Source organism: Monodelphis domestica, chromosome 1 (genome assembly GCF_027887165.1).
Source record: "Monodelphis domestica isolate mMonDom1 chromosome 1, mMonDom1.pri, whole genome shotgun sequence".
Classification (NCBI taxonomy): Eukaryota; Metazoa; Chordata; class Mammalia; order Didelphimorphia; family Didelphidae; genus Monodelphis; species Monodelphis domestica.
The window spans coordinates 667,650,053-667,660,483 of record NC_077227.1 but is presented as its reverse complement, the minus strand read 5'-3'; positions in this window follow the sequence as shown (position 1 = coordinate 667,660,483).

The window sequence follows — 10,431 nt, the reverse complement described above, 5'->3', positions numbered from 1 at the left end:
GAGAGCCAGGCCCAGAGACAGGAGGTCCTAAGTTCAAATCTGGCCTCAGACACTTCCCAGCTGTGTGACCCTAGGCAAGTCACTCAACCCTCATTGCCTAGCCCTTACCACTCTTCTGCCTTAGAACCAGTACACAGTATTGATTCTAAGAAGGAAGGTAAGGGTTTAAAAAAATGCTTTATATTCTTATAAATTTGACTACGTTCTCTATATATTTGAGAAATGAAGCCTTTGTCAGAAATACTTGGTATAAAAATTATTTCCTAGGTTTTTCTTTCCCTATATTCTTTCTAATTCTACTCCCTCCCTTTTCCTCTGCTGATATGACTTTGACCTAACCCAGTGAATCAGACCTTTAAAGAATGACTTGTCTTTTTTTTTCCCTGTCTACTCCTCCAGATGGAGAACTGGAGCACAGCTGGCCATTTCAGGAAGTAATCTGAAAGAACTGAAGACTGTCTTTCCTATCTCAAGATACCAGATCCTGAAATGAAATGGAAGTTGGTTACAATCTGTTGGGTAACAGCATGTTAGTTATTTCATCTGAAAGCTAAATGAATATGGGGGAAAGTCCTTCAGAATTGATGACCAGCTTCCTTTTAGGAAAAAATGTTTTTGCTATCCTAGGAATGAAATTTTAAAGAACACTTTAGAGACTTAGTCATCCCTATAACAGTAATATATGCAATATATGGAATATTTAAAATAGCAATTCTTACATTAATAAAATAAACTAAAAATAAAACTTGATAATCAGACAATTATGTTATTTTTAAATTCATTTCAATTTTCACCATCTGTGTTCCTCCTTAGGAAAGAAACAATGTGTTATATTAAAAAGAACACTAGATTTCAAGTTAGAAAACCATTTCCTTTTCCTGGGTCTTAATTTCTTCAGTTTCTTCCTCTATAAAATTTAGGAAATGCAAAGATTTTGGATAAGAAAGGACCTTAAAATGTCATCTAGTTGAATTCTTGAATTTCAAGATGAGGAAACAAATCATGAGAAGTGATTTACCTAAAGTAAGACACATAGAAAGTGGCAAAGTCTAGATCTGAGCTTTGGGAATTTGATTCCAGAATGCAGCTCTCTTTCCATTGTATTATGAATTAAAATCTCCTTTAAGTTTCCTAGCTCTGAATTGTAAGAAGAAGAAAAAATCATCTGAAGTAGAGACCCTGGACTGTAACAAAGATTGAGTCATCTTAAATGAAAATTGAAAAGTTCAATCTGAATGTTCCTTAATGGCTACATTTTGATATTGAGTTGTGGGCAAGACAAATATCTGATTGGTTGGCTGATATTTTAATATTTTGATTGAATGTTTATTTGTCAAGGTCACCCACAGGACGTGTTTGTAAAAAGATCAGGACAAGTATTCCTCCCGTCTCCAAAAGAAAAAATTATAAATACCAAAAACCTACTTTGCCTATGTATGACTTCTGACACAGTAGTCAGAGCTTTATTATTTTAATCACTGTAGGCTTTCTCCACTGTTGACATGCAAATCCCCCTTAATTCAACCCCATAAGTCATTTAGCATTGGAGTAATGGGGAAATAGACACCCTAGGTTGGAACTCCACCCCTTAATCACTGACCTTGGATAAATCTCTAAAATCTTGTAAACCTTCACCTGGAAAATGGGTACACCACCAATGCAGTACCAATCTCACAGGGATAATGTGCTATGTATACAACGCCTGTTATGACCCTACACTCTCTATGCATTTATATATTGTTACTATTAAGCAATTTTTCCTCAACAGCAGATTTGATAGAGAGAGGCACCATAAAAGAGGAAAGAGATTCACCGCAAAGGGAGGATAGGGCTGTCAAAAGTAAAACTTAAGCCTCACAATTTTGGTCAGCATATAGTTGCCACATGCTAAACTTTTTCCCTCTATAAAATGAAAGAGTAAGCCCAAACTCCTTACAAAGGTGTTCTTGTTGCCTTGCAAACAGACCCTATATTTCACTCTCTACCCTACTCCTGACACAAATTGGGGCTATGGTTAAAGACTGTGTACTCCCAAGGGATACAAATATTTTTAAATGTACAAATAGCTTGTATTTTCTCAACATGATGGTACAATTTTCTACATGAAGTAATTACTCCAGAATTCAGTAAATTATGGACAAATTAAAAGGCTGGAATATTTGCTAAAAATTCATTTCTAAAATTCCTTTAGAAAAGTTGGTATGTCATTCCAACAGAATGAGATGAGTTAACTATGCAGAATGAGAGACATGTTTGAGGATATGGCCAACATGGGAATTTGTTTTGCTCAACTAAGCATATTGATTATATGAGTTTTGTTTTTTTCTTTCCTTTTTTAGGGGCAGAGAGGTAGGAGGGAAATTATAGTAGTAATAATAATAATAACAACCATTGCTATCATGGTCTAAGGTTTGCAAAAGCACTTTACAAATATTATCTCATTTTATCTTCATAACAACTCTGGAAGGTAGATGCTATTATTATCCTCATTTTATAGATTAGGCAAAAGACAGTCAGAGGTTAAGTAACATGCCATGGGTCACACAGCTATCAAGAATCTAAGGCAGTCAAGTCTTCTTGATGCCAGGTTTAGCACCGTATCTATTGGAGAGGAGAGGATAGGATAGGACAGGAAGCTTTCTATAGTGGTCCACCAGTCAGTACAATTTTATTCCTATTCCTAAAGGCAAATATTCAATTTCCTTATGGCACCATAGTAAATGGATCTCATAGTTTCAGATTTCATTTTTCTTGCTATACAGTTAAAGCTTCCATTGTGATCCATGAACTGAAAGATAAAAGGAAGAATGATGGTAGTAAAAATAACAGGGGTGTAGGCTCTCAAAGGCAGGATCTCTGACAAGGAATTAACATGTACATTAAAATACCTAACACCCCAAAGAAAAGAGAAGTTATTTATATATTTCTCTTCTAAGGAACTCCAATCCTTTATTGCCCTTATGTGGCAAATCTTCATTCTATAAAAAGAGCAGTGAGGCACAGAGATGGGTCAATAGGTCAAGAATCTGTGATTTCATCTGTAGGTGATAAAATCTCTCCCTTGCGTAGTTTTCTTCTATAGCTGAGATGTCTTAGAATGTTATATGAGGTTCAAAAAGATTAATTAATTTGCCCAGGGTTAAGGGAAATATTTAAACCCAGGTTCTCTAGATTGTGGATCTAGCCTTCTATCCACTATGCCATGCTGCCACTCCTATAGATGGGTTCTTTGCCTTAGTCATACAATAAGAACAGTAGAAAACTGAAGTCTTACAACCCTTACAATCAGAGTCAGGGCAGAGATCCATTCTCCACTATTAGTAACCATCAGAATCATAACTCAGGGCAATTGAAACTTTGTCGCAAGGCATCAGCATTTAAAAGGCAAAAAAATTTTCATTCTGATTTCAAAAGATTGTGCAATTTAAAGCTTATATTAGATTTACATTTCACCGTCCTCTTCATACCTGGTCAGCCTCCCTTTCTGCAACTAACTCATGCCAGGTCATGCCTTTCTCCAAAGGCATCTCAGTGTTCTGAGTCTGAAATAATCCAAGAAAGCACTGGGATATTGGCCCATGGATCTTCCCTCCCAATCCAGTGAATTCGTCTTCAATACCTGTTATATTGTTTTCACAGAGTTAAGTTGTAACTTGTCTAGGATATGTATCAGAAGTAGGATTTGAATTTTCAAGAATCTATCCACTGTGCCTCATACTAAAGTGATTTCAAGACCTCTGGTCAAGCTGGCAGCTAGGTTGTATAATATATAAAATGCTGGCTCTGGAGTCAGGATAGACCTGAGTTCAAATTGGGCCTCAGGCACTTACTGTATGACCTTGGGAAAGTTGTTTAACTGGGTTTTTTCATCAGTTTCCTCAACTGTAAAATGGGGATAATAATAGCATCTATTTCCCAGAGTTGTTATGAGTACCAATGACTTGATATTTCTAAAGTGCTTGACATAATGCCTGACACCTAGCTTACCCTATATAAATGCTGGCTATTATCTTTACTATTTAGTCTGTCTGACTCAATTTCCTCTTCTATAAAATGAGCCCCAACAAAAGCACCTACCTCAAATTGAGATAATATTTGTAAAGTATATATATATGCATAGATGCATAGATACACACACAAAAATAAACTAGGTAGTACAGTGGATAGTGTCACTCCTGGAGTCAAGAAGTCCTGAGTTCAAATCTAATCTCAATTACTAGCAGCATGACTCTGGACAAGTAACTTCTTTCTGTCTGACTAAGTTTTCCAAACTGTAAAATGAGGATTATAATAGTATCTACCTCCCAGAGTAGTTAGGAGGATCAAATGATGTAATTGTAAAGTGTTTGGCAAATAACAAGATATAAATGTTAGCTATTATTATTGTTTTTAGATGAAATCATTAGTGTTACTTAAAATACATTTTACATATATTTACATTTTATACACATTGTATATTTTATTTTCTGATTAAAACTAATAATGTTTCATCTAAGATATATTTCCATCTGAGACTAAGTAAGGTTAAATTACTTAGTTGTGTTGGAAGTAGCAGAGGCAAGATTTAAAGCAGGTTTCTCTTCTTTCCACTACATTACCCTATGTCTATAGTCAAGGTTCCTAATCTGGAGTCCATAAACTTATTTTAATATTTTCATAATTGCAGTTAACATAATCAGTTTCCTTTGTAATACTATGTATTTTATTATTTCCATTTAAGAACATGACTCTGAGAAGAGATCCATCAGCCTTCACAGGCCTGCCAAAGAGATCTATAACACACACAAAAAGATGAAGAACCCCTGATCTATAGGACTGTATTTTGCTATGCGGGTCAACCAACATTTATGAAGCACCTTCTATGTGTCAGGCAGTATGCTAAGTGCATAGTTATTGCTGGCTGTCATGCTATCTATAGCAACACTTTGAGGTTTCTGGTCAATCCATGACCACAGGCTTTATCGGGAATAGTTAACCATTTATCAGGCAGCTCTAGACATTACATTGAAAGGACAGACATCTCAAGATTACATTACCTGAAAGAAAACAGATTTCCTGACCAACCAAAAAATACTTGCCACTTGAACTGTAGCCTGCCATTAATCAATCCTTTCCATTGTAAAGAATTTCGAGACTAACCAGGATGTGACAGACCCAACTCCAATCAAAGCTCGTGGAAGCTCAATCTTAGCTCTTGAAAACACTTCAAACTGCTTTAAGTAAAGTTTGGCCAGTCGGGTCTTTTGAAGTGAAGAGGAAAGCTCTTGACTGATAGGCAAAAGACTAAGTTTGACTTCTGGGCACCAAGCAAAACTGTACAAAGATTCTACTTCATCTCACCCCCACCTCCCACTTCCTATCCAGCACCAGATCAATCTGGGTGAGATATCACTGGCCGAGCATTTCCAAGTGATAAAGGAACTTCTTAAGCATGGAAGGTGTTTCATTTCTCATATGGAAGGAATGCTGAATTATCTCTAACCTTATAAGTGTAGGAACAATGGATAATCCCCAGAGTAACCAAATAAGAAGGAAGGTTAAAATCATTACAAATCATGAAAGCATCCTGTGCTTCTAATACCTGTTCACCCACACCTCTACCTTCTTTACATTCTGGTAGTCTCTTATTTTATTTTATAATTAATTAGAATCTCTTTTCTCTCTTTCCCTAATTTTGAAAAGGAAAGCCATTATAACATAATTAAAACAAATTCCAACATTGGTCATGTCCAAAAATGCACATCTCATTCTGCATCTTAAAATCATTGCCCATCAAGAGAAATGTGGTATAGTTCACCATTAGTCCTCTGGAATCATAGTTAACCATTGCATTGATCAGAATTTCAGTCTTTCCAAGTTGTTTGTCTTTATAAGGTGATCATCACTGTATTAGTTGTTGTCCTGGTTCTGCTCACCTTATTTTGTATCAGAACATACAAATCTCCTCAGATTTCTCTGAACTCCTCCCTTTCATCATTGCTTTATGGTACAAGAGTATCCCATTACATTTATGCATACCGTCATTTGTTCAGCAAATACCTAATTGATAGGCTCCTCCTTCCTTAATTTCTAGTTCTTCATCATCGCAAAGAGCTGCTATAAATATTTTTTACATATGTGTCCTTTTCTTCTTTGATTTCTTTGGAACATAGGCCTAGTAATGGTGTTGCTGCCTCACTATTTAGTGAGTAACATCCTAATTTAATGAAGGTGACCAGCTAACTAAATGATAAACTCAATTATTTTTCCTGGCTGAAGAAGCACAAAGACTTTTAGCACTCTAAAATTCTTTATCAGGAGGCAAACAATTTAGCCTCTTTGTGCTAAGGTTCTAATGCTAAAAAATCAATATTGCTATGAATCATAATCCTTCTTTGATTTATGCATGTGTAAATTGCTTTGGGAATAATATTATCACCTTGTACACTGGTGGTGATCTTTATATACTTCCATTGATTCAAGAAAAACAGAGGCTTAAGCCTCTCTAACTTGGCTAGGACCAATCACTGTAACAGAACTCTAAAAGTCCAGATTTACATTAAGTCTACAATAAAGTTTTAGAATGGAGCTTTAATATAATGGTTGAAAAATAAATTAATTTAAATTTACAAAGTTTTCTAAAGGTGTATTTCATCTCCAGTTTTGTGACAACTTCGCCAATCTCCATAATTTTTCAAAATTATCAACTGTGGCTCTGAGAACACATCTATATGTTCCTTTGATATCCTAGGATATAATTTCTCTGAACCCAGAGAGCCAAACCTATTTTTTAAAGTTTATTATTTTTATCTTTTTAATAAACTAGTCTTTTTATTACTAGGTCTCTCCCACTACCCTCCCTTTGAGAAAATTAAATGAACAAGCCTGAAAAAACAATCCTCCATACATAGCTGTATAGTCCAAATTCCTGTATTAACTGCCTCTGAAAAAGTTCATCACCTTCTATGAAGAAGTGAATATTGGGTTTCATCTTAATTCTTTTAGACTCATCATTTATCATTGTGTTGATCAGAGTTCTAAACATTTTTAAGATGTTTTGTTCTATCATGTTGTTAACATTGTATAAATTGTTCTTCTGCTTATTTCACTCTGTATCACTACATTTAAGTTCTCCCAGTTTCCTTTGAAATTGTTTCATCATTTCTTAGGGTACATAATATCCCATTATATTTTGTTCCACAATTTGTTTAGCCATTCCCCAATAGGAGGATAGCCCCTCAGTTCTCAGTATTGTTTTGGCTACCACAAAAAGAGAAGCTGCTAATATCGATATAGATATATTGATATATATTTTGCATATAGATCTTTTTCTTCTTTGACTTTTTTAGGATATAGACCTAATAGTTTTATAGTTGGATCATAAGATATACATAGTTTGATTATTCTCTAGGCATAGTTCCAAATTACTTTGCAGAATGACTAGACCAACTCACAACTCCACCAACTATGCATTAGTAACCCTTGCTCCCCACAACCCCTCTAACATTTTTCATTTTCCCCTTTTGTGGAATGTGTTAAACTTATTTTAAGTAGCCATGCACTCCAGACTACCTATACCAGACTACCATGACTGTTTTTAGATTAGGGTAAAATTGGGATCCTTTTCCTTTATCTATATAAAATAGTACTGCCATTTTATAGGTCCATACTTTCCAGTTTAAAGCAATTTCTTGCTGGGAAGCACAGGAGCCAAATAGAAGCAAAATATTTTTAAACCAAGTTTGTCTCTATTATTTAAAAAAAAAAAAAGAGCTCCTATTACATTAGAATCTTTCATTTGAAGCCATATCTACCATATCAAATATTGTGCCCAGATCACGAAACAGGACTAAAATTAATAAAACCCATTTGGATGCAAATTTTATTAAGTTTAGTAGAGTATTAATACTATCCTAAGGGGGTAAATGACCAATTTCATTTTCAGGGTTGTTGTTTTTTTTTAAGTTTTTGTTGTGAAACTGTCTCTTCATCGGTATAGGAAAATGCTCCTTAATGATGAAAATCTACCAATCATCTTTGGTAATATTCTTAGATAGTTCCCTAAAGTACTGAGTAGTAGATCATATGACTTGGCTAGGATTACACAGCCAATATGTGGCAGAAGGATGATGAGGACCCAGGTCTTCTTGAGTTCAAGACTGGCTCTATATTTAAGTTGTGATAGTCATGATAGACTTATGAAAAAGTATACATAAGTGATCATTTTTTGATATTCATACCCTAGATATGGTCTAGAAGAAACTTGGACAAAATAGGCAGCTAGGTGATGAAGTAGGTAGAATTCTGGAATTAGAGACAGGAAAACCCAAGTTTAAATTCAGCTTTAGAAAATTACTAGCTATGTGACCCTCAGAAAACCACTTTATTATCTCTCAGCCTATATTACGAAGGAGAGGAGTTTGGGGATTTGCCTTTAAGGTCCATTCCAGCTTGTGTGATGCATATTACAGTTAGGACAATATCATAATTAGCCTACCAGACAGAGTGGGGAAAGTGTTCTCATTTCTGCTACTTATCTTAAGTTTGATGGAGTTTTTAATATTCATGGCAAAATGAAAACCTTTTCAGGTCCAATGATGCTAAACCTAAGAATTTTCAAACAACTAAATTATTTATCTGACTTGGAACTACAGACAAAGTTTTGTGGATTGGAAGCATCTTCTTGATTTATATGAGAAGTCTGACTCCCAACAGATGACAAATTGAATAAGTTGTAGCACATTTGTACATGCAACCAGCTCTATCAGCACTAATATTGATTTGAAGTAGTAAATTCAAAGAAAATCAATAGGAAGTCATTGATATAAAATGTTGTATCTGTAGACATTTGAATATAAATAAGAATATTTACAACTGAAATTAAAATAATTCCAAAAAGCAACTGCCATTGAAGCCTCAAATTAAAAGTAGAAATGGAAGGGACCGTATTTATCCTAACAAAATCACTTCTTTTTTTTTTTTTAACCATTACCTTCTGTCCTAGGACCAGTACTGTGTGTTGGTTCTAAGGCAGAAGAATCTTAAGGTTTAGGCAATGGGGGTTAAGTGACTGGCCCAGGGTCACACAGCTAGGAAGTGTCTGAGACCAGATTTGAACCCAAGACTCCTGTCTCTGGGCCTGGTATTTAATCCACTGAGTGACTGAGTCACCTAACTGATCCATTTCTTTTTTTTATGTTATACCAATGTCTTTATTCCAAAATAATTTCTTTGGTGACAGAGATTAAATTCCTCATGCATCTTCACCATCCTGATCTCCTTTGCAATGCCTGTTTTTATAAATGGGGAAATTAAGGCTAATTTCATTGATATCAATGAATCAAAATTGAGGGATTTAACTTACCAATGCAAACCAACACAATTTCTGCCACTTTAAGCCTTGGAGATTTGGTTAGAGTATTGAGAGTTGAAATGACCAGGGTTATATTGACAATACCTATCAGATGTGGAACATAGCTGTGAAAGGAAATTCTTGGTTCTCTTTGACTATTCTGAGTTTGCACTTGTGAAAAGGGAATCCTTTTTTCTCTTTGCTTAGTTTGAATTGATGCTTTGGTCAACACTAACTTACATACCTTACTAGATTGTGAAGACAGGATTAACTCTCTTTTGACTTTCCACTGATTCAAAATAAGCTTGAACTAGGTGGAGGAACTCACAAATCACATAGGAATTTACACTCTACCTAGGGCTACTTGAGAAGACAGCAAGATACTGGTATAGCTCCACCCATTTTTTTTTTAATTCAAACAGACAGAAACTTTTGAATTCTTTTAAGAATTTACACAAACAGAAGCAAAAAGTGAGAATTCAGATGTGTAACAATTTTGGAAACTGTAAATGGACCCTGTGAAGAGGAGTAGGAATAGTAAACCACCATAAAAGCCAGAAGAAATCCTTCAACAAGAAGTCGGGTGAAGTTGAGTCATATAAACACTGTCATCTAGAGATAGTAGGAACCTCATTGCAGACTTAAGCATAGATCCAGACTTCAACTTAGACTCTGACAACTGAAAAACATGGTTGCATGAGTGAAAAGAGAGACTTGCTTCCAAGTTTACAAAGTGATTAGCTTCCATCCTGGAGGAAGCAATAAGATTATTCAATAGCAGAACTTCTCACAGGATTGGATTTTCTGTGCCATCAAACAACATCCTGCCCAAGTCTTTGGGAGCTGTCCAATGTGGAAGATTCAGTACTATTTAACATATGCCTTTGGGAATAAGCATTCCTTGCTTTTTCTCCTCTGAACAATCAGTACTAGAACCAGAGTCTCAGAAAAAGAGCTAGTGGCTTCGCTTCTAAGATAACAGGCACTTCTCTTGAGGCGCAATCTCATCAGGCTCTTCCTGCTCCCCTCCATCTTCTTCATCTTTTCTCGCAGCATCCCTCTCTTCCTCTTCTCCCACTCCTTCCGCCTCGTTCCTTCTG